A 24085-nucleotide genomic window follows, 5' to 3' on the forward strand; every position below is an offset into this window, starting at 1 on the left:
TAAACAACAACAGGTCCGTCACAAATATCAGGTGTGCGGCGTTGGCTGGCCGAGTGAGGGAACGCTGAGGGGAGACAACAAGGTCGCGGGAGGGGAGGAGGGGAGGGAAAAGAGATTAAAGATAGAGGATGAGAGCAGAGCAGAGTTTAAGATATATCAGAACAGATAAGAGAATCGGGAGTAGAAAAGAACAGAGAAGAGAGGAAATAAGAGGGGGGCGAAGCATGGAGAGCATAAGAGAGAGGAGCAGAACAGAGCAGAGAGGAATAGAGCATCGAAGGGGAGGGGGAGAGAAGATGAGAGAGGAACAGAGCAGATCAAAGGGGAATAGAGGATGGTAGGCGAGCTAGGGGAAGAGCAACTGAGAGAGGAACAGGGCAGAGCAGACAGGAATGGAGCATCAGTGAGGAGGAGAAAGATGAGAGAGGAACAGAGCAAAGTGAAATGGGCATCAAAGGGGAGGGGAAGAGCAGATGAGAGAGAATAGAGCAGAGGGAAGTGGAATATCGAAGGGTAGGGTTACAGCAGAGGAGAGAGGGGAAAAGGGGAGGAGAAAGTAGAGGAAGAATCAGAGCAGAGGAGAGGAGAAAAGTATAGCAGAATAGAGATAAAAAAAGCAAATTAAGTAGCTAAGAGGAAAGGAGATCGAAGCTGAACAGAAGGAGAAGGAAGGAACCAAGAGCGGAGGAGAGGAAAGAGAAGCAAATTGGAGCCGAGTCAAGGCAAGAAGAGCAGATTGGAGAGGAGGGAGGAAAGGAAGGGGAGGGAGGAACTAACGGCGGCACGAACAAAGGCGTTTATTCGGGGTTGGGAATTTTTCGTCGTGTTAGCGATGTATTTGAGGAAGTGCGTCACCCGACCACACGATAAGCGGCGCTGATAGTGACGCTGCGTAGGATGCTGATGACTTGGTTGTGAAATGAAATGTGAAACGCGAACAGGTGTGTTACTTCACTTTTCTGAGTATTGTACGAGGGCATTTCTCTCTCTCTCTCTCTCTCTCTCTCTCTCTCTCTCTCTCTCTCTCTCTTTCTCTGGTAAACGCAAACTACGTAATCCAAACTGTCTACACAACCCCTCTTCTTGAACTGTATACAATGTTCATAGGTAGTGAGTGATTCTTGAGATTTCCTCGAGCACACCTTTAGCTAAAACCCTCCATCACATCTTTATTGACTCTTCCTTCTTTCTTACTCTTAAAAAAAGATCTCCCTCCCTCTCCCTTCTCACGTTCATACGTTCAGTGACTTTTAAGGTTTCCCAGCGCTGAGCCGTTCACGTTATTGTTCATCTCATCATTCCCATCGCGTAGCCCGTTCGTCCCTTCAAGGCCACCAGCACCGTCAGAAGGAACCCCAAACACGTCCGTCCTTGCCCCTCCCAACGCCACACACGAGGCAGAAGGACACTCATGCCAAAGAGTCTGGAGGCAGAGTCCTTTCGCGGCACTAACACCGTAAGACCGCACGCCCGTCCTTGCCAAACACAGCGTCACACAGGAGGCGGAAGGGCACTCGATACTAAGGAATTTACATATAGATCCCTTGCTCGACACATAAAGGGAGACTAGCATCATACATCTGCCGCTGCCCACCACAACGTCCCATGGGGGACAGACAGGACACTAAAATATTGTTCTTTAATAATTTTCTATCAAGTATCAACTCTCGCGCCCTCTCGTGCCCCAGAACACTGATTTTTTTCTTTGCCTTTCCTTTTAGGCACCCACCTTGCCACACCTCTCAGTGTATCTTCTCACACTACCTTGTAAACTCCCAAGCCTTTTCGTCACTTATACAGCCCTTTTCTTTTAAATTATCAGTCTGTTTTCCTCCCGGTACCCAGGAGTCGAGAGAGAGAGAGAGAGAGAGAGAGAGAGAGAGAGAGAGAGAGAGAGAGAGAGAGAGAGAGAGAGAGTCTTCTCTGGAATATCAGAGACACGCCAGTCCTTGTCGACAGACCGATTTGGTCGGCTCGGCTAACGCCAGCCAATGGAGTCGGTCTGTCGGCACTCTGTTACGGGCCACCTTTGGCAAAGGCTTGTGCTCCCTCCTATAAGGAGGGAGTAAATTTTTAACAACAACTAGACTAAACTGTATTCTTATATTCGCCACCACACCACTATAACCTAGCATACCGCTGAGAAAGGTGGAATCGTATTGGTGGTCGTTGGGAAAGGTAGAATCGTACTGATCATCGTTGGGAAAGGTAGAATCGCACTGGGGGGGTGCTGGAAAGGATGGAGTCGTGTTGGTGGTTGCTAGGAAAGGTGGAATCGTATTGACAGTTGCTATGCGTGATCAAGGCCTATTTTTTACGATATTGCGAACAGAGTACATAACGCCCACAAGACCCCATCATGACGTTACCAAACCCGAACCACTTCCGCCACGCTGACGCACTACATCGAATTCTTAGTAATTGGCACGATTGATAGCCACTCAATCCGTGATCATATCCTGCGGAGAGCACGTGACGGGGATCAGGATGGCTTATCGGAACGCGTAAAGCTCCGTCATTTCCTCCAATCTGGGTACACTCGCTCTGACTCGGCCCACACGTAACTAACTCTCGTGCCTGGACTTGTTCTCTCAAACCCCTCGGGCTCTTGTTACGATAGATTTTAAGACCACAGGAAAACAACGCGTCGGGTTATCAAGAGTGTTTTACCTGTTCATGGCGTAGAAATCTGGCAAAACTACCGCCAGAGATATGAAACACCCATGGAAATCCCTACAACTTCTACGAGAGCCTCTTTAAGTAGATATACCTATAGGCGTCGAAAGGTTTGAGAATATTGGTTCTGGGCTCTTTTTGGCTCACCTCAACGCGTAGCACATCAATCCCTTCAGCTCGGCTTGTCGCCCTGGCCCCTCCCCTTCCCTGCTCTCCATTCTGCTTCTTATGATTGGTTTATGTGATGTTTATATGTGCCACAGTCTATACGTTCCTCCCCGCGATACATGCGATTTATAATAATCTTAATTGGTGATGGATGATGCTAAAGGGAGGAGGAGGAGGAGGAGGAGGAGGAGGAGGAGGAGGAGGAAGGGAGGTGATCCATTAAACTGATCTTCAAACGGGTTAGTGGTATTTTAAAGGCGACGACCAGTCATGAAATTCTCCTCCTCCTCCTTCTCCTCCTGATTCTCTTTTCCTTCTCATTTGCTACAATTTCAACGTTCATTACTGCGTTCAAAAATACCTGTGCTACACAATATGTATTAGTTATGAAATGTAGCAAACGTATTTATTTTGAACACGTGTGGTACATACTATATATTAGGTATAAAATGCTTGACAAATGAATGGCATTGTGGCTTTATTTAGAAACATTATTACTCCAATTTCAGCTGTAAATTTCGCGGCAAGCAACTGTCATTTTATTTGAGTATTTATGGCGTGCATGATGACTGAATGACACTGGCCCGTTGCCATTAACATATTAATTCACTGAAGAGTTTGTTAAAGTGTATATGTTTTAACTTACAAGAAAAAACGCGTCTAAGTAAATGTAAATGCATACCGTATCAAGTGTTGTGTACTAGTTACAGCGCATGACCAGCCGTGTTATTCTTTGCATTCTCAGACCTTCGAGAAACTTTCCTTGGTGATAACGAGCGCCTTCAGACCCACCCGACACCCTCATCCTCCCCTCCCCCCTGAAAACCTTATCCTTATCGCAATCAGTGGGATTTTTATGAGTGTCGCTTCCTGTTATTATTGGATTATTGTTATTTTATCATCATTATAGTTGATTTTATTGCTCTTAAATTCATGTTTCTATCTGCACACACGCCTGCATTTATCTCAGCACTCGTTGGTGATTCTCATCCGTTATTTAAACACTATTGACTTGGGATTACAAGCTCGAAGTTTCACAACGGATCGGATCTGTTTCGTTTTCCGAGGTTCGAATAATCATAACTTTGCTCCCTGTCCGCTCGTTACCGCGTTTACGAATCAATACCGGCTTTTCCTGTCTTCCCAGCAGCCTAAAATACTGTATTACCTGCAACTCTTCCACTATACACCGACTGTGCCATGTTTTAAAGTTGTGTCCCAGCCTATACATTCCTCCCCGCGATACATGCGATTTATGATAATTTTAATTGGTGATGGATGGGGCTGAAGGGAGGAGGAGGAGGAGGTGAGGTGAGGTGAGGTGAGGTGATCCATTAAACTGATCTTCATACCAGCCTGTCCATTAATTTATATGCTTATTTCACACTGTCCTCTACAATAACCTTAATTTAGACTCATTAACCTATAGGCCAGGCTTGGGTTAAAGTTAAAAGGCTTGCACTCTACCTACATCACGATACCACACCGCATGATCACTGTTGTACTCTAAAACATTTGCTACAATTCTCAGGTACTACATGAAGTTCGAGTCCATACAAAGCAAATTCTTGACCCCAACTGTATATATCTACACATACATCGTTCCATCCCTTCCATACGCTGACCATCACCACCTTCAACCTGCCCATTACACCAATTACCCTCCCCTCCCCTATAACTACTGTGGCGCTGCTGGTCCCATTATACACTATTTTGCTCGCGCCTTTGTCATCAGGGTCCGTGCCAGAGGTGTTGTGCTGTAGTGTGGTGGGCTGTAGCATGAACCCCACACACGCACGTCACCACACACACTCCCTAGCTGTCTTGAGGAGGGAGAACCAGCATGTAAACCTCCTTGTCCGTGCCCCTGTCCGTGACCATAGCTATTCCTCAGAGATTGTGGCTTGAGGCCCGTCCGAGAATGAAAGGGGGGTGAGGAAAGTAACAGCTATGGGAAGTCGCTATGAAGTTTTGTTATTATACAGCTATTGCTCAGAGATTGTGGTCTGGCGTGCGTTCGAGTGAGAATGAGAGGGTGGCGAGGGTAGCAACATCCATATGGGAAGGCGTTTGCAGAGCTTTGTCTTTTCCTTCCTCTCTTTTACTATTATTTCCTTCACTACTGTCTTTCTATTCTGTTCTTTCCTTTATTTGCTATCGCACGCGGGAGTGAGAGAAGCAACTCAAGACACCCAAACATACGATAGTTGGGTGAGTGGATGTGTAGTGAGGGTTAAATTGGAGTGGGATGCAAGGGAAGGAAGCAGGGAAAGGTGGGCCAGGTAAAGGGAGATAAGGGAGGTCAGGGAGAAGGGATATCGGAGAGAGAAGAAAGAGGTTAAGGAAGATGGGAAAGGGAGAAAGGATAAAGGAACAGGGAGGAGAGTTAAGGGGAGGTAGAGGAAGACTGGAAGGGAATGTAGTATTGTACTGAGGTAGGGTAGGGCAGGGAAGAGCCGTCAGTCACACCGTCAGTCACCCATCACAGCGTCGTTCCCAGCCTCCCCTACCTCACAGCGCCTTCCACTTCCAAAACACGCACCTCACAAACAGTTCCTCGTCAACACCTCTTATTTACAGTTACCAGGTGTGTGAGCGTCTGACTGGGTGACTGCTCCTGGCCCAGCTACTGCTTCACACACATCTGTCTCTGTCTCATTGACGGGAGCTGCTTTCCAGGATGAGAACGGGGTCTGATGCTTTGCCGTGTGTAGACAGATCATCCCGCCAGCCGCCATGCATTGCAGCATTCTCGCCATATGGTGCATACGGCACGGAACATTACTCTCGCAGCTTGTGGTCGTTTTGATGAGCATCTCTGTGTGGTAGAGTCGGAACAAAGGGGGAAACAGGAAGGAAGAGTGACGGGATGCTCTGTGCTGGGTGGGTGAGTGGGTGGTTGGGTTTTAAAGTGCAAGGAGGGGAGGGGAGCCGTTCAATTTTCCACCTGGCGTTTCCGTGAGCTGCGGGGGGCGCGACGTCCGCTCGGCAGTTCGGAATTAAAGAGTGGGAAGGAAGTGTTGTGAGATGGGAAGAGGGAGTTATAGGGACCTCCGCTTTTCCCATAACTTATACTTCGCTTCCTCACCTGCATCTCTCCCCTCACCTTCCTTACACGTGGGTGCAAGTAATGTCCCCATCCTTCCCTGCCTGCCTTCCGCGTCCACGGGCAAATTTTTCTCGTTATACGCATTTCTTTTTCTCTTTATGGACTTTTTTCAGCTTCCACGAACTCGCACTTTTCTTTTTTTTCCCTCCTCGTAGTTCTAATATACTTCAGGTTGATGAATTGGTGGAGCTAACGAAAGTCGTTAATGAGATTCGGCTGAGGGAGGAGACAAGCTCTTGACGCTACCCACTCACGGCAGACGATCACCGATTCACCAGTCTTGCACGAGGGTAAGCAGTGGGCAAGATCTTGACACGGCGATTTTCTCTATTTGGGTAATTTGGGGCAAGGTAATCTCGGTCAATCTAGGAAATATAAGGTAATTCCGGGTAGTTTTTTTTCAATCTGGATAATTTTGAGCAAGGTAATCTAGGGCAATCTAGGAAATTTAAGGTAATTCAGGGTAGTTTTTTTTTCTATTTAAGTAATTTGGGGCAAGGTAATCTAGGGCAATCTAGGAAATATAAGGTAATTCAGGGTAGTTTTTTTTTCTATAGGTAATTTGGGGCAAGGTAATCTAGGGCAATCTAGGAAATATAAGGTAATTCAGGGTAGTTTTTTTTCTATTTAAGTAATTTGGGGCAAGGTAATCTAGGGCAGTCTAGGAAATATAAGGTAATTCAGGGTAGTTTTTTTCTATTTAGGTTATTTGGGGCAAGGTAATCTAGGGCAATCTAGGAACTATAAGGTCATTCAGGGCAGTTCTTTTCTATTTAGGTAATTTGGAGCAAGGTAATCTAGGGCAATCTAGGAAATATAAGGTAATTCAGGGCAGTTTTTTTCACATTAAGGGAGGGAGCTCAAGGGCAAGTGACAAAATAGGCAACAGCAAAAAATCCCGCTAGACTTTGCTCCGAAAAAAATAAAAGAGCGTGAGTGTGGCCAGAGGAGAGGTCAGTTTCGGAAGGTGAAGATAGTGTAAGTATTTTTTTCTGTGGTGGGCAGTGGAGTGACGCGGCAAGTCTCTTTTATTGTTTTATTTTACTTATCTCTTCCCATTACAGGGGTTGATAAGCCTATGTGACCCTTTATCTCCAACCATAACCAGGACGCGATAGGGCAGGAGAATGAGGGTTGTTTTGACATGTCCATCGACCCCCTAAACCGCGTGACTCGCCGTTCAATAGCGGTCACGTCGGTTGATTCGCCCCGCCGGATTGCGTGACGCTCCCGCAATGATAATAGTGGCTGTGTGGCAATTTGCGTTGTAGTTCATTAAGGGGTGGGGGAGAGAAAGGAGGTTAAGCAGAGGGTGGGGGGGGGGGGCAAGGAGAGAGGGTAAGAGAAGGGGAGAGAGGAAGAGAGAAGGATTGAGGAAGAGACGATGAGGGGGCATATTCTTAGGGGGTAACAAACGAGGAAATAACACCCATCACCTTTTTTTTTCCAAGTTATCGAACATGGTAAAGTACTAAAGTCGGTATTCTCTGGAGCCTTCGCCTCTCTCATTAACCATTTCTATCGGTCGAAAAGGAGATCAATCGGGTTCTAACGAGTGTTTGTATACGTTTATGTTACAGACGAATGATCACTCTACCAGAAGGGTCATCAAACTACTACTGGAATTGCCCCAAACTCCTACGAAAAGCCTTGTCAAATGTGTGTGCTTGGGCGCCGAAATGTTTAAGAGTATGACCCTAAATCCTGTGTTGGACTTTACCATATAGCTCTGTACTCCGACGTAAGGGTAGGTTGCTGCTGCATCTTAACTGTGTGCGTATAAGAAAATAGCGTAATCTGTCTGCCGGCATATCATTACAAAGGTCCGGCCTCGTTAGCAGAGTGAGGTAGTGCAGGGGAGTCAGGCTTGCACGCTAATTTCCCTGCAGGTAGAGGTGGTCTTAGTTAATTGCTCCTGTTTATCTGAGGGTCGCGGAGGTAGTCTTGGCAGCGACCGTCCTCTCTATACCTTTGTTGTTTCTTGCTCGCCTGTTCTTGTGTAGGGTTGATGTTGTTTTTGCTCTCTTTCATAACTTGTATATTGTGCTTTATGTCTTCCTAGTCTGTGTTGCCTGCTAAGTTAGAGTAGGTTCTTTTTTTTTTGTTTCTGGGTACGGTAGTTTTGCAATAAGTGCCGTTTTGGTTCTCCTCTTCTCATTTACTTCATTCGTCAGTCTTGAAAGTTCCTTGGTTTTGATTAGTGATTTTGGCTAGTTTCCCCAATCTTTTATTTCCTCATTGATTTACGTTGTTCAAACCTAGTCATTTATAGTCTTTGAAGTCTATGATTTTCCTGTGCTCGCCTCTGAATGTTTTTGCAGTGAATGGTAAAGGTTGCTGCATACACGGCGGCAGTACTGATTGATGTCGCGCTGAGCCTCGAATATCACGTTGCCTTTGATGTCTCTTTGTGTGTGTGTGTGTGTGTGTGTGTGTGTGTATGTGTGTGTGTGTGTAGCGTCAGATCATACATAACCCGTGTTTGTTTAAGTCCTCCATCTCCTTTCCCTTCACATCCCTTTTCCTCCCCCTCTTAATCTTTCTCCTCCTTCTCCATCTTATTTTTCTTCCTCCTCTGCTTTCCCTACTGCTCCCCCTCCTCCTCCTCCTCCTCCTCCTCCTCCTCCTCCCCTTTCCCCCCTCCTCTCATTCTTCCTCCTCCTCCATCGTGGTTTTTTTTTCCTCTGCTTTCTCTTGCCCTTACTCCTCCTCCTCCTCCCTTGCTTCTCCTTGGACGCTGCAGTAGAGGAGTGACGTACTGTTTATTATCCTCGGCGGGGGTCGGGCGGGCGGGGCTGCGGGATGAGGGGTCAGGGGGCCGCTGTTGCCGCCGCTGCGTGCCGAGTATCTGATGCCTGCGGTCAAGGTCACACCGGGATTCACGTTTCGCTACAGCAAGTTTACATTTCGCGGTGCCGTGGCGATGGTCCTGCGCGTGCGGTCAGGTTGTGAAACGCTGCTGTGAACACACTCGCTCGCCCCGCCGCCACAGCCACGGGGAGATAAGGTAGGGACTCCGCCTCCACCGATACCACCACCATCACCACCACCGCTGCCTCCTCCTCCGCCGCCGCCACTTTACTCTGTACGGTGCCTCTGACGATGACGGACGGCTGTTATAATGTTTGCCTTGTGCATGGCGAGTGGCGAGGGGAGAGAGAGAGAGAGGAAGGTGCGAATAATATATAACTAAGCAGAGAGAAAAATAAAAAAAAGTGACGGCAGCAGAGAGAGAGAGAGAGAGAGAGAGAGAGAGAGAGTAGCGATTAGCAGATTATTATGTCACTGTGTTGCTCACGACTTTAAGGTCACGTGGCGAGTGGCTCCGGTGGCCGTGGCGGAGAGGGACATTAGTGGACAGGACACTTGAGAGGACAGCCGCCGCCGCCGCCGCCGCCCCGAAGTGGAGGAAAGCGGAGAGCAGCGGCGTTGGGCGTGCTGAGGGTCGCGGGCGGTGCTCTCTGCGGGTTTTCGTGGTTGCGTTATGTTACACAGTTATGTTACACAGTTATGTTACACTCTATTCCATCAAGACCGGCGCCTGTGATGTCCTCGCTAAATCTGCCCCACCTCCTTCCCTTCCCTCTCCCCCTTGATCTCTCGCCTCCCTCTCGCTCCCCTCCCCCTCACCCCCCCTTCCTTCGCTCGCCCCCTTGTGGTCAGTCAATGAGGGGGGCGCGGATGGGGAACACTCTGGGGACACAAACACCCCATTCCCCCTCTCTTTCTAGGAAGGGGGTGATGGAGACAATGGACGGGGGAAGGTTGAAGGGGCGGCGTAAACCCTCGCTTCCCCTTGCTCTAATGAGGTTATGAAGAGGGGAAGGAAGGGGCGGAGACTAAGGGCGGCGACTTGTGTGTTGGGAGCCACGCGCCGCCCAGCCGACCCGTCCTGGCGAGGCTCTGTGCGATGGGGGAGGAGGAGGACGACGTGGAGGAAGAGGAGGAGAAGAAAGAAAAGAGAAAAAAAAAGAGAAGGAGGAGGAGAAGGAAGAGAAAGAGAAAGACAAGGAGGAGAAGGAGAAGAAGAAGAAGAAGGAAAAGAAAAAAGAAAAGAAAACGGAGAAGAGGACGAAAAAGGAGAGGAAAAGAAGAAGAAAAAGGGGAAGAAAAAGAGAAGAAAAAGGAAAAGACGAAAAAGGAGAGGAAAAGAAGAAGAAGAAGGAGAGGAAAAAGAAAAAGAAGAAGAAGAAGGAAGAGGAGGAAGAGATAGAGGAAGAGGAGGAGGAGCTGTTTGTTGTGAATAATTTTTTTTTTTTTTACTGCTATCCTTCATCTCACGTCTTTGCCACATGTTGATATAGGCAAAGTCAAGCTTCATCCGTAGAGAGCTTTTCTAAAGAAGTTGGATTAAAGAAAAAAAAAAGCTTAGGATACATTGCGTGGATGTCATTAAGCTGATCGCCTTGCATCTCACCTGAAGGCTCGGACAGGTGAGGGGGAGAGTGGGAGAGGGAGACGGGGAGGGGGGAGGAGAGGGGAAGACCTATCAATACGTGGGGAGCTTCTTATGCCTCCCCTTTGCTGAATTTTCCCCTTCCCTTTTTTCTCACCTGCTCAACCTTCCCCTTTCTTCCTTTTCCTCCCTTCTCTTCCCTACTCTCTTCCACTTCCTTTCCGTGCTCCTGTTCACATTCCTCCTCCTCCTCCTTTCCTCCATTTCCTCCCCCTGCGTGCTCATTCTTCCCCTTCTTTACTTTCCCCTCCCCTGCTTCCAGTTCCCCTTTTCTCCCTTTCGCTTCCCTGCTCCTCCTTCCCCTTTCTTCCATTTCCTTTCCGTGCGTGGTCATTCTTTCTCCTCCATTATCTTTCCCTCCCCCATGGTGCTCCTTCCCATTTCCTCTCTCTCCCTTTCCTACTTCTCCTTTCTTCCATTTCCTTCTCGTGCTCATTCTTGCTATTTCATTACCTCTCCGTCCGTCTCCCGCTTCTTCTTCCCCTTTATTCCATCTCCATCTCGTGTTTCCGCTTCTTCTTCATTCCCTTTCTCTCCCCTAATCCTCCTTCCTTTCCTTTCCCATGCGCCTCATTCTTCTTCGTTCCCTTTTCCTACATTTCCTTCCTGTGTTTCTCCTTCCCCTTCATTCCCTTTCCCTCTCATGGTCTTCCTTAATTCCTTGCACTTTCTTACGTTTCCTTCTCTTTCCTTCCCCTTTCTTATGCTTCCTTCTCTTTCCTTCCCCTTTCTTACGCTTCCTTCTCTTTCCTTCCCCTTTATTCCCTTTCCTTCCCCTGCTTCTGCTTCCCTTTCATTCCCTTTTACTTCCTTCGTCCTTTCTTTCCTTTCACTGCGCCCCTTACTTCTTCCTTTCTTTTCCTTTCCCTGCTGCCTCTGCCCTCCCCACGCACGGCAGCTGAGTGTGGGCTGGCCGAGAGGTTTAAGGGCGAGCTCCAGTGTTTGGTGACGGGCTTATTGGGCTGGGGAGGAGGCTGACGGGTCTCGTGGCTTAAATACTCGAGTCTTTATTAAAGGGAGACGCGGCAAAGAGCTTTATATATCCTCAGAGGTGACCCTGCGCGGCCTGCTTGGCGTCTCATTAGGTACAGTTATGCTAAACGGAACCGAAGCAACCTGCATACACCTCACGCGACTAATATGACGCTGGATGGCGCGACGACAAACAGGCTGCGAGGAGGAGAAGGAGGAGAAGGAAGAGGACATCATTTAGACGTACCCTATTCCTTACCTTTCCCCCTCCTCGCTTTTTTACCCCTTCCCTTCCTTTTCTCTCATTTTTCTTCCCTTCCCTTCCCTTTCCTTTCCTTCCCTTCCCTTTCTCTTCTTCCCTTTCTTTTCTTTCCTTTTCCTTCCCTTACCTTCCATTCCCTTTCTTTTCTTCCCTTCCTTTCCTTTTCCTTCCCTTCCTTTCCCCTCCCTTCCCTTCCATCTGCTTTCCCTTCCCTTCCCTTTCCTTTCCTTCCCTTTTCTTTCCTTTCCTTTCCTTTCCTTTCCTTTCTTTAAATTCCCTACTTTTCCCTTCTCTTTTTTTCACCATTTCCACTCTTATTTACTTTGTCTCACCTCATATCTACTTCTTTTCCCTTCTCTTCCCTTTTCTTTTCCATGTTTCATTATCTTGGTTTCTTTTCCCTACCCTCCCTCTTCCACCCCTTTCTCTCTTTTACCTTTTTTTTTTAACCTTTACTCCATCTGTTATATCGTCCTTTCTTGCCTTCTTCCTGTCCCCTTTTCTTTTCCTCTCACCTCCTTCCCCTCACATAAATAATCACTCCCCCTCCCGTCCTCTCCCATCCCGTCCCTCCCCTTCATCCTTCTCCCGAACTCCCGCCTTTTTCCTCGTCGTTTCCAGCCTCGGCCATGAAGTCGTGGAGGAGTTTCCGCTGTGTTCCTTTACCTGGCTTTGGTGTGGCGGCCGCGAAGAGCCTTGTCGTGCTGCCTCTGAAACTTGCCCTCCATCCGTCTGTCTGCCCGTCTGTGTCCGTCTGTCACCCTGAAACTATCCCACCGTCCGTTTGTCTGTTCGTCTGTGTCCGTCTGTGTGTTTACTTGTGATGCTCCGATCCTCCCACTTAACCTCTGAAAACAACCCTCCATCCGTCTGTCTCTCTGTTCGTGTCCCTCTCTGTTCTTCTGTCTGTTCACTCGTCGTGGTCCCCTGATCCTTCCCAAGCTGCCTGTGAAACTAACCTTCATTTGTCTGTCTACTCGTCTGTGTCTGTCTCTTGTTTCGTTGTTGTGTCCTGATTCTACCAAGTGTCTTCCTGAAGCTAACCCGTCATCTGTCTATCCGTCTGTGTCCGTCTGTATATTTTGTAGTGGTACTCTGATCCTCCCGAGTGTCTGTCTGAAGCTAAACTATCGTCTGTTTGTTTGTCTGTCTGTGTCTGTTTGCCTGTCTCTTCTACATCGCCACCACAACCACCACCGCCGCCACAATTTTGTCGACGGTCCACACGATTCATCTGTCTCCTGTTCTTCTGTTTTTTTCTTCCTTTATTCTTGGTTTTGGGATTTCCTATTTTATTTATCCCTTTCCTTTTCCTGAGGTTTGATGTTTGTGTGAGGCAGGTGTGTATGCCCCTCCTCCTCCTCCTCCTCCTCCTCCTCCTCACGCACGGGTCTTATTATATTATCTGTTCGTGTCGGTGGCGCGTATGAGATAAAGGGGGAGAAGTGTCAGGTCTTTATGTGGACCGAATTGACATTTATTTTTTATTCTTTCCTGGTATAGTTGTCTTTGTTTTGTACTGTCATTTTTCTTTGTTTTCCATGTTTTGTTTTGTTTTGTCTCCTCTTCTCTTCTTTTCCTTTTCATTTCTTTTCTTTCCATTTTCTTTTCTTTTCCTTTCCTTTTCTTTTCTTTTCCTTTCCTTTTCTTTCCCTTTTCCTTTCCTTTTCTTTCCCTTTTCTTTTCTTTTCCTTTCCTTTTCTTTCCTTTTTCTTTTCTTTTCTTTTATTTTTTATTCCTTTCCTTTTCTTTTCCTTTTCTTTTCTTTTCTTTTCCTTTCTTATCCTCTCTTTTATTTTCCTTTTATTTTATTTTCCTTTCTTTTCCTTTCCTTTTCTTTTCTTTTCCTTTCCGTTCTTTTTTCTTTTTTTCTCCTTTCCTCTCCTCTCCTCTCAGAGCTCTCCTACCTCCACTCACGTCTGGTCTCGTAAGGTGCTCATGGTAAAACAAATTGGCATCGTGGATTGCCCCTGTTTGCCACAAGGAGGAAAAAAGGCTTTGCAAATGTATTAAGTGTGGTGGGGACTCGCTCAAGGGAAACGATAACATCCATCCTTCAAGGGGTTGTGAAATGTCATACACAAATTAAAGTAGGTAAAAAAAGTAGACAGGAGATAGTGGAGTCCAGCATCCTGCCCTCTATCATACTCTTACTTCAGTGATGCTGGGTTTAGGGGGGGGGGGGGGGGGCTGGTAGGCGGGGCAGCGACACAGGATGGGAAGAGGTGCGGAAAAGGTCGTGGGGTCGTGAGTAGTCTGATAAACAACATGCACAGGACGACGTGATTTTTTTCCTTCAGCTATAGTGAGTAGATTAACCAAATAACGTTCTATATCTCAAAAAGGTAAGAAATAAGATGATCTGTTTGGTTTTGTTCTGTTTTGTTCTCATCTTCTCTTTTTTCACCTTTTCTTTGCTCTTCCTCTTTTCTCTTATCCTTATCCTTTCGTCCCCTTTTATTCCTTTCTCCTCTCTTGGGTGTCCGTAATCAGCAGACTCCTACTGTTCACTACTACCGTTCTCCTTATCCCCCACCCCCTCACTCACCCTGACTAATCCACTTTGTCGCCTTCCTTTACCCTAAAAAGCGAAAGATGTATGTGTGTGGGGTGGGGTGGGGGTGAAGAACTCGTGGTGTTGGTGAGTACTTTCAAGGTTACTTCCGGGGGCAGGAGGGAGAAGCAGCAATGACGTCAAATGAGGCTGGTAAGAAAGAGGTCGTGAGGTTGGTGATGGTCTAGGGTGGGAGGTGCAGGAGGGGTGGAAGGGGAAAGGAGGGGACGCGAGAAAGCTACCTATGGGGGAGGAGAGTTCGTGTATAGGGTTGTCGGGAGGTGGCGGAGGAGTGAAGGGGGGAGAGAAGGGGCGGTGCATGGTTAGATCTGAAGGTGTGATTGTAGAGATGGAATTGGGGTTAGTTGGTGGATTAGGTGGTTTAGAGAGAGGTCGGAGGGCGGAGAGGAGGGACAAAGGTTAGGTGAGAAGGAGGGGATGTAAAGAGGGTGTGAGGTTAGTGGGCGTGGGGTGAGAAGGGTTTTGAGAGCGGTCGTGCAGGGAGTTTTGTGGGTGGGGGTATCGGTGGTAGGGTTAATTGCTTTTGATGAGCCTTGGTTTAGATTTTGACCACAGGAGTCGGTTTATATGTCGCGGCAGCAGCGTTATAATCTTGTGGCGGTCGCTGGGGACACGAGGAGACCCGAGAGTCACGTTGGGGGCGGGTCATCTGAAAGCCATTTTTCCAGAGGGAGATGAGAACGATTGCACACGCCCGTCAGATTGTGGCCGCGGCGTTCAGGGAGGAGGAGCGGCAGCGGCGGCGCGGTAATTCACGCGTCACGGAGCTCAGGGCAAGACGGCGTGAATTTCTCTTTTCTTCGCATTTGGTGAATAGCTTTAGCAAATAATCTGATATAACTCAAAGGGTAACAAAGAGCCTCGAGCAAAATGATGAGCTGTTTTGTTTCCTTCTGTTTTGTTCTCGTCTTCTCTTTTCATTTTTATCTCCTCTTCCCTTTTTCTCTTCTCTCATCTCTATTCTTTCTTCCCCTTTTGTTCCTCCTTTCTTGAGTGTCCGTACCCGAAGTTTTGCAACTGGAGGAGTAGGAGGAGGAAGAGGAAGAGGAAGAGGAAGAGGAAGAGAAGGAGGAGGAGGAGGAGGAGGAAACATGAGAAATGCAGGCAACAGAAAGCCTATTAGCTCATTACGAGGTTGCCCGCTCTCGACAGTCACTTGGTGAACTCAGAGCAGATGAGAGCACTCCGGTATTCAATGTCTTTCTGACGCAACGAAATGACGGTCGATTCGATTTTTAAACGAGGTGATGGTATTCGCATTTACTACACTTCTGATTGTTCCAATGGTGGATGACTTGGTTTGAGTAGAAACTCCTGTCAATGTCTGTATTGGCAGGAGTTCCCTCAGGATGAGGAGGGGGAGGAGGAGGAAGCCCACCTTCCATGAGAAAAGATCAGCCTGATTCTGGAAACGAGGAGGTGTGTGTGAGCGCCGAACCAAGACCCGTGACCAAAGCAAAGCAAAAATAGCCCATCACGTGCCGCCCCATCCCGCACCGGGCGACTGGCTGACTGACTGAGCGGCCGGAAGGGGCGTGGGACGGTCCTGCTTGAAGGGCGCGTCGTCATTCTAAATAACAAATAAAAACACGCACTGAAAAACGCAGATGCAGCGTGTTCACGAGAGAAGCGACATCCGGAGCACTAGGGAAGAGGGAGTGTACGGGGGAGGCGTGGCGTGGCGTGGCTTGTCGTCGTGGGGCGCGGTGTGTCGTGTTATGGTTCGTATTTCAGACGCTTTCGACTCTCACAACGGATCCTTCCAAAGTTCATAAATAAAGTAAATCGGGTTCTCATGAGTGTTTTTCACGTTCATGGTGCAGAAGCCTTGTCGAACTTATCACTAGGCTCATAAAATTACCCATGGAAATACCCACAACAATCTCTACGAAAGCCTTATCAAATGTGCGTGTGTGTAGGCCTTGAAAAGACTCGAGAACACTGGCCTATGTTGTGATATGGTGGTGTGTCGAGAGGGGGCGTGGTGGCGTGTTGAGTCTCGCCGTGTTGGGCCTTGGCGTGTTGTCTCGGTGTGTTGAGTCTCGGTGTGTTGGGCCTTGGCGTGTTGGGACTTGACGTGTTTGGGAGTAGCGTGTCCCGGCATAGGTTTTCCCACTTGAGAGTACTACACAGAAGGGTCTTGTTGCCCTCCCCGCCACACTCCATGAGGCACCACGCGAGAATGTACTACTTTCTTCCTCCTCCTCCCCCTTCTCCTCCTCTTTTTTCCTCTTGTTGCTGCTGCCTCTCCCTGCTATGTTCTCTAGAAATATCAGTTACTTATCGTACTTCTTGGGCCCCTGTTACTACTACTACTACTACTACTGCTACTGCTACTGCTACTGCTGCTACTACTACTACTACTACTACTACTACTACTACTACTACTACTATTACTACTACTGCTACTCCTATTTCAATGCTGATGTTGCCAGGGGACGAGTTTTGCTTGTTTGTTTGTTTGGGTTACCTAGCCTGTTTGTTTGTTTGGCCTGCGAATCTCTTCTCAGTTCTCATCCAACCAGTCTTCATCTTCATCTACGGCGATTCCTGTTTTGCTTCTGACGGTTTCATTTGGTTATGCTGTTGATAGCCACGTCAGCGATCTTATATATTATCGTCTTTAGCTCCTCCTGCATCTCTCCGCTTGGTCGTTTTATGCGGGTTTTGATCTGAACTTCCACGGTAGTCAGAACACTTACGTCTTCTCCTCCTCCTCCTCGTCTTCCGCGCATCATCCATTTATTACGGTGGTCGGAGATATGAGATCCGCTCGCTTCTCATCTTTCAGCGTGTCTGCAGCTCAGCCTTTTCCTCCTCCTCCTCTTTCTCTCCTCCTCCTCCTCCTCCTCTTACTCTTTCTTCCGCTCATCTTCCTCCAAGGTTGTTCATCGCTGCCGCTTCTTATTCTTCTTTTTCCCTCGGTGTTTTGCCTGCAGGTTTTGTCCACTTCGTCTCGGTCGGTGGATGTCTGTGGCGCCGTGGAAGTAATAACATGACGAACGACGTGTGTGTGTGTGTGTGTGTGTGTGTGGGGGGGGGGGGTATAGAGAGAGAGAGAGAGAGAGAGAGAGAGAGAGAGAGAGAGAGAGAGAGAGAGAGAGAGAGAGAGATAACAGTACAGGTGATTGCCGAGATGGTGAAGGCTGGTCCAGTCTGTAGCCTCGTCCTGAAACTTGACGTCATAAACTGGAGGATGTGGTAAGTCCTCGTCCGCGGTATTCCCGTAAATATTTAGACACCTCCTCCTCCTCCTCCTCCTCCTCCTCCTCCTCCTCCTCCCCCCTCTTATTTTCCTCCATTCTGCATCCGGACCATTGTATACCATATGTTTTCTTATACATGAAAAAATAAGACTTAGGGTGTAATTTCATATACATTACATCCGATCGTATCTGTGAGCAGCGTTTGTTGGTAATGGGGAAGGTGGTGGTGATGGTGGTATGTGGTGGTTAGAGTTGGGGACAGAGTTGGTGGTTTGTATTTTAGTGATCGTTATCGTGTGTTGGAGGTGGTGGTAGTAGTAGTGGTAGCAGTAATAGTAGCTGTTGCTGTCGTAGTAATGACGATTGTTATTGTTTGTGGTGGTGGTTGTGGTTGTGGTGGTAGTGGTGGAAAAAGGGTTGGTCCCGAAATTGACCTCTCTTTCGGCCACCTCTTATGATTCTTTTTTGTAGGAGCAGCGAGTAGCGGGCTTTTTTTTTATTATTGTTTCCTTTTTTTGTGGCCTTGAGCTGTCTCCTGTGTTGTAAAAAAAAAAAGTGGAAGTTCATGTTTGATGGAAAAGAAATTAATCACGAACATCATTTTACATAGAGAGCAAGCAGGTAATGAACACGGAGAAGTTCTAACAAAGGGACGAAGAGCGAAACTAACGATTCTAACTGGACATCTGGGCAGTGAAGGATAGAGAAATACTAAACAACCTTACACCCATTAGCCAGCCTAGAATAATCTGTAAAGTGGACAAACCGAAGAGAGTGGAGAAAATCAATTATTGGAAAACCTTAGTACTCTTGCAGCCAGGGGTTGGACTGAATAATTTCATTTAAAAATCCAGAGCAAATTCCCGAGTGTACTTGGTGGCAGACACTTCTTGTTTGCGCTAAAATATGCATGTAGAAATGTCCCGAATAATGCAGAGGTATTGAGTGGTTGAAGATATTAGTCTCTCTCTCTCTCTCTCTCTCTCTCTCTCTCTCTCTCTCTCTCTCTCTCTCTCTCTCTCTCTCTCTCTCTCATTTACTCTTCCTACAGCGTGTGGATTTCCATCATCACTTACACATATGACCGGAAGTGTGTGTGTGTGTGTGTGTGTGTGTGTGTGTGTGTGTGTGTGTGTCCCAATGACCTTCCTGTGGGTTAGTGGCTTTCGTGACCACCTTTTTTTTCTTATTCATTGATCATTGAGAGAGAGAGAGAGAGAGAGAGAGAGAGAGAGAGAGAGAGAGAGAGAGAGAGAGAGAGAGAGAGAATAATCACACGTTACCTTTTCGGTCATCCTCGTCCTCCACTAATCAGAGGCAGGTCAGGTCAGGTCAGGTCAGGTTACGAAAGGTTATTTTGTGGTCAGCGTCCTGGGAGAAATAAATAAATGACTTCGGACACTTGGGACTCACATTTAACTTTCTTTCCTTTTTTTTGTACTTGTTTATTTGGCAGTGTAAGATTATTTTCAACGACAAAGCAAAATTTTCTAGCACATGGTCTTACTGATACATAAACACAAACCTACCTACATGCCTAAGAACAAAAACATGCATACATATATATACACATACATACATACATACATACATACATACATTTTTTTTTTACATCTGGCCTACAGCGCCGGTAGGCTATTACATAGGGGCCTGATGGTCGGCCCCAGTCCGTCATGGCGCAGGCAATTGTTTATAGTGGCGCCATTATTATTGGTTGATGCTGCTCCCGGATCTCGTTCTTGATTTCACTTGCGCTGCACAGCTTCTAAAGTCCGGGTTGATAGGTGGTCTTCAGGACAACATGTGGGTAGTCTCAGGCCACTCGGGGAACACATACATGCACTGACATACATATATACGTACATATATACCTATAAAGACCTTCTCCAACATTAAATTCATGGGTAAAATATATAATAAATGTTCTGTGCCGAATTTAAGAAAAAAAAGCCGAGTAAGATAATCCCACCCTGGGGAAATAACGTTAATGAATGCCTTCATAGATTATAATAATTATCGTTTGTTTACTTGTTTACTCATTCTCATAATTGCTAACACGTTATTAAGGGAAAAGAGAGAGAGAGAGAGCGAGAGCGAGAGCGAGAGCGAGGGCGAGGGCGAGGGCGAGGGCGAGGGCGAGAGAGAGAGAGAGAGAGAGATTCCTTGAGGACGGGAAAAATGTTTATATATATTTCTCCTTTTACTCAGTCTTTTCCTTAACATTTCCGATTACTAAAAACTTCTTATGCCATAGCTATCCTAATGAAACACTTCTGCGGGGAGGAAAGGAAATCACATATTAACTTGAATTATTGACCAATTGAACGAGAGTATAGCATGTCACTTAATCCTAGACGTTTAAAGAATACATTTATACATTTTTTTTTAGTTTTACATTCCCTTCCTAAGTCTTAATGAAGCATATGCGCAAGCCCTACCATGCATAAACTGACGATGAACTTGATTAATGAATGGAAAGTATCAGCGAGTAGCGGGCTTTTTTTTTATTATTGTTTTCTTTTTTTGTGTGCCTTTGAGCTGCCTCCTTTGTTGTAAAAAAAAAAAAAAAAATGGAAACTGTGTGGTAAGAGATGTAGTACGATACTCTTGCATGCGTGTACGAGACAAGGCGTGTACGAGATAAGCGATAGAGTGGGAATGTCAGGTCGGTATTCCCAGACGCCTCCGCCTCTCACATCAACTATTTCCAAGGTCCGAAAATGAGATAAATCGGGCTCCAGTAAGTGTTTGTTTACCTTCATGGTACAGAAGAAAGTTCACACTACCAGAAGAGTCACGAAAGTACTTCCGGAACTGCCCAAAATCCTACGAAAGCCTTGTCAAATATGTGTGCCTGGGAGTGAGGTCGATATTATAAGACCGTATCGCTTCTCACATCAGCTATTTCTAAAGGTCAAAGAGGGGGTCAATCGGGTTCTAATGAGTACTTCTTCAGGTTCACGGTACAGAGGAAGGGTCAGACTACCACCAGGGTCATAAAACTACCCCTGAAAATGCCCACAACTCTTAGGAAAGACTTGTCAAATATGCGTTCTTGGGAGACGAAGTGTTTTATAATGCGACCCTCAGTGAGAGTAGCTTGCTTGCGTGGGGCTTCCTTTCCGTCATAGGCTGGTAGTGGTGTGGGCTGTGAACGGATGAGAGGGATGGGAAAAGGGGTAAGGCGAGAGCTTGATGAGAGGGGAGCATAAGGGGTGTGGGAGGCGGAGGCGGGGAAGACGACGAGGAACTGATAAGGTGATAAAAAGTGACGGTGGTGCTGGGGATTGATTAGAGAGTGGTGAAGTGATTAGACCGTCCGTCTGGGAACGAAGACAAAGCCGAGAGGATGTATGTCTTATCACGAACGGCTATTGCGTTAATTCCTTCAGCCACAAAACACGCTGAGAATATCTATATGAAAAGAACACGGCGACCTGTTTTGTTTTTCCTCTCCTTTACAATTCCCGTCCGAAATTATGGTAAGAAAAAGTTATAATTGAAGTCCTAAGAAGGAGGAGGAGAAGGAGGAAAATACAGAAGCAGGATGAAGAAAAGAAGAAAGAAAAAGGGAGACGCAAGCGAAGATAAGAAGCCAACATGAGTGAAAGATCCAGTAAAACAAGGAAAACGAACAAATGAAATAATGATCTAAGTTCACGCAGAGGAGACAAACATTATAATAGCCGAGATATGAGCGCCGGGTAGTCTTGAAACAGTCCGGACAAACAAATAAACCACAAATGACGTTATTACCAGACCGAGGATGAAGATGTTGATTGTCACTTAGGTGGAAAAATGAGATGCATGAATAAAACATGAAACGGCGAAAACAGACAAGTCATTAAAAAGAAACAAATTTGGGACGTGAGGCAAATCATATTAACCGAAAAGACAGCTAAGGCATGAGGACGCAAGACAATATATTAAAGGAAAAGCATAAAATTGTCAGACAAGGTTCAGGAGTGATAAGAATTTGCAGAGGAAAGGAAAGAAAATGGGCTGAGAAATATCTATCACCATGTATTTGTATAGGCATAAAGAAGATCCGTAGCCAGGTAGATACAGATGTTGTCTAGCTTCTTAACAGGTGCGATCTCTAACTGGCAAGATGGGCGAGGTGAAATGGTGACCTGCACTGTATCGGGGGGGGGGGGGGGGGGGACATGTATAGTGGTTTACAGAGGATGGAGTGTAGCTGATGTTTTTCTTTTCCCTATCGAACGCTACGTTTTTTTACTCATCCGCTCCTTTTTTCCTTCCTTCCTTTCTTTCTTTCTTTTGTTCTCTATATTCTCTTTGTTTTAAGAGTTTCCGGTCCTCTGCTCCCCCACATCGTTGTTTTTTTTTCCTGTATGTTTTGTTCGTTTTCATATCAACTTCCTCTCGCCTTCATTTTATTTACATTTCTTCTTCTTTATATTTTTCAGACATTATATCATCCTGTCTGTCCACTTCAACCATTATCTATTTATTTTATTATTCCCTCAGCTATCGGGACAATCTCAGGGTATAAGCGGGGGACGAGGGGGGAGACGCGGGGAGTTAGGAGTGGAGGGAGGAAGCTTGGGTGATAGGGAGCAAGTTACACGGTGATGGTACAGAGAGGGAAAAGGGGAGAGGAGGGTATAGGGGGAAGCGGAGGAAAGATGCATGGGGGAGGGGGGCGGGAGGTGGAGGGAGGTGTGTAGGTAGGGAGTGAGAGTGGGAAGGTATGAGCGCTGCAGATCCCAATTATGAAGCCGTACGGTGCCTGAAGGAGTAGTCTTGTTGTCGTTGTTGTCACTGTTGTTGGCTGTGATTGAATGGTATATGGGATTCAGAAAGTGTGTGTGTGTGTGTGTGTGTGTGTGTGTGTGTGTGTGTGTGTGTTCTTAGTTGTTTGTCTATTTGTGGTTTTGTAGGATTGCATCAAAGTACTAGTGTCTCTTATCGTATCGCACTTTATCACTGAAATTCTTATAACTTGTGAGAACTCTTGAACACACGCGATTTTCTGTGGTAACTCATTCCATTGCAACTTTGTCTCCTCTCTTTTGGTTCAGCTTATTAGTGTGTGTGTGTGTGTGTGTGTGTGTGTGTGTGTGTGTGTGTGTGTGTGTGTGTGTGTGTGTGTGTGTGTGTGTGTGTGTGTGTGTGTGTGTGCGTGTGTGTGTGACGTATATATACCGGTTATCATCCACACTGAGATGGCTGGCTGACTGGATAACTGGCTGGCAGGTGGGCGGTCTTAATCCTCAACCCTTTCCTTGTACTCATTTCGCCCTTAATCCTACATACATTTAGACGAGGCTCCCCTAAAACGCGTTGACATTTCCTTCCCTTCCTTCTACAGCGTGGCAAACAGACCATGACAAGGGACACCTGAGGGACAAGAGGACTTACTATCTACGTATCTTGCACCTGAAGCAGTAGCACCCACGATGACAGAAAACGGGGGGCTTGCGACGCCTCCCCGGGCCACCAAAGAAAATGGGGAAGAGGTTGCCAGCGATGCGGAGGACTATAAGGAACTGTACCTGCAGGAGATGGAGAAGAGGAAGACGGTGATGAAGCTGGCGCAGAAAGGTGAGTGTAAAGTGTGTGTGTGTGTGTGTGTGTGTGTGTGTGTGTGTGTGTGTGTGTGTGTGTGTGTGTGTGTGTGTGTTTTATTGCATCTGTATCGATTGGTATTGAGTGAGCTTTCCGACGTTTTTTTTTTTATTGTTTATTTGTTGTAGTGGCGATCGGGGAGTAAGGAGGAGGAGGAGGAAGGGGAGGAGGAGGAGGAGGAGGAAAAGTAGTAGTAATAATAGTAGTAGTAGTAGTAGTAGTAGTAGTCTAGTTGTTGTTGTTGACTGTATTGGTGTTGGTGGTGTCGGCGGTGGTATTACTGCTGTAGTATTGGTAGTTATAGATGTGATGGCGGTTAGGGTAGCAGGCAGCAGAATAATTGTTGTGTATGATAACTGCTGTAATTACACTTGTGGTAATGGAAATGTAGAGGTTGTGATAAGGAGTGTGTGTGGTGGTGGTGGTGGAGGTGGTGATGGTAGTGGTGGTGGTGGTGGTGGTGATAGCATTGGTAATTATTGTTTATGACGATTGCTATTCTTTAAAGTTATGATAATGTCACGAAAAGTATTATAGAATGCAAGAAAAAAAAAAGCACCTCACTATTAGCATTGAATTTGTTGTTGTTGTTGTTGTTGTTGTTGTTGTTGTTGTTCGTAGTAGTGGTGGTGGTGGTTACTGAGGTGATGAAGATTTTAGGATTTTTTTCGGGGGTTGGGTGGGGTAGTGATTGCTCGGGAGGAGAGTAAAAAAAGAGAGTTTAATCAAGGGAATGGAAGTAGAGGAGATAAGTTTGAAAGAAGAGAGGAGGAAGGTAAGAGAAGGAGGGGCAGGGAAATGAGAGAAAAGTACTGTAATTTTTTTTTTTTTTTTTTTTTTTTTTTTACAGCAAAGGAGACAGCTCAAGGGCACAAAAAAGTAAACATTAATAAAAAAAAAAGCCCGCTACTCACTGCTCCTAAAAAGAATCCAAAGAGGTGGCCGAAAGATAAGTCAGTTTCGGGAGGAGAGGTGTCCTGATACCCTCCTCTTGAAAGAGTTCAAGTCGTAGGCAGGAGGAAATACAGATGAAGGAAGATTGTTCCAGAGTTTACCAGCGTGAGGGATG

At 46.6% G+C, this 24085-nt stretch overlaps 1 long non-coding RNA gene across 1 annotated transcript in view; it reads left to right on the forward strand.

Moving 5' to 3' along the window:
- The window catches only part of LOC126990247 (uncharacterized), a 50958-nt gene that overhangs the window by 2892 nt on the left and 23981 nt on the right, over positions 1 to 24085 (forward strand). The window contains exon 2 of the long non-coding RNA XR_007744156.1: positions 22760 to 22992. This is a non-coding gene — a long non-coding RNA (uncharacterized LOC126990247). The remainder of the gene's footprint in view (positions 1 to 22759; positions 22993 to 24085) is intronic.

This window comes from Eriocheir sinensis, unplaced genomic scaffold, assembly GCF_024679095.1.
Source record: "Eriocheir sinensis breed Jianghai 21 unplaced genomic scaffold, ASM2467909v1 Scaffold1505, whole genome shotgun sequence".
In the NCBI taxonomy this organism is placed as follows: Eukaryota; Metazoa; Arthropoda; class Malacostraca; order Decapoda; family Varunidae; genus Eriocheir; species Eriocheir sinensis.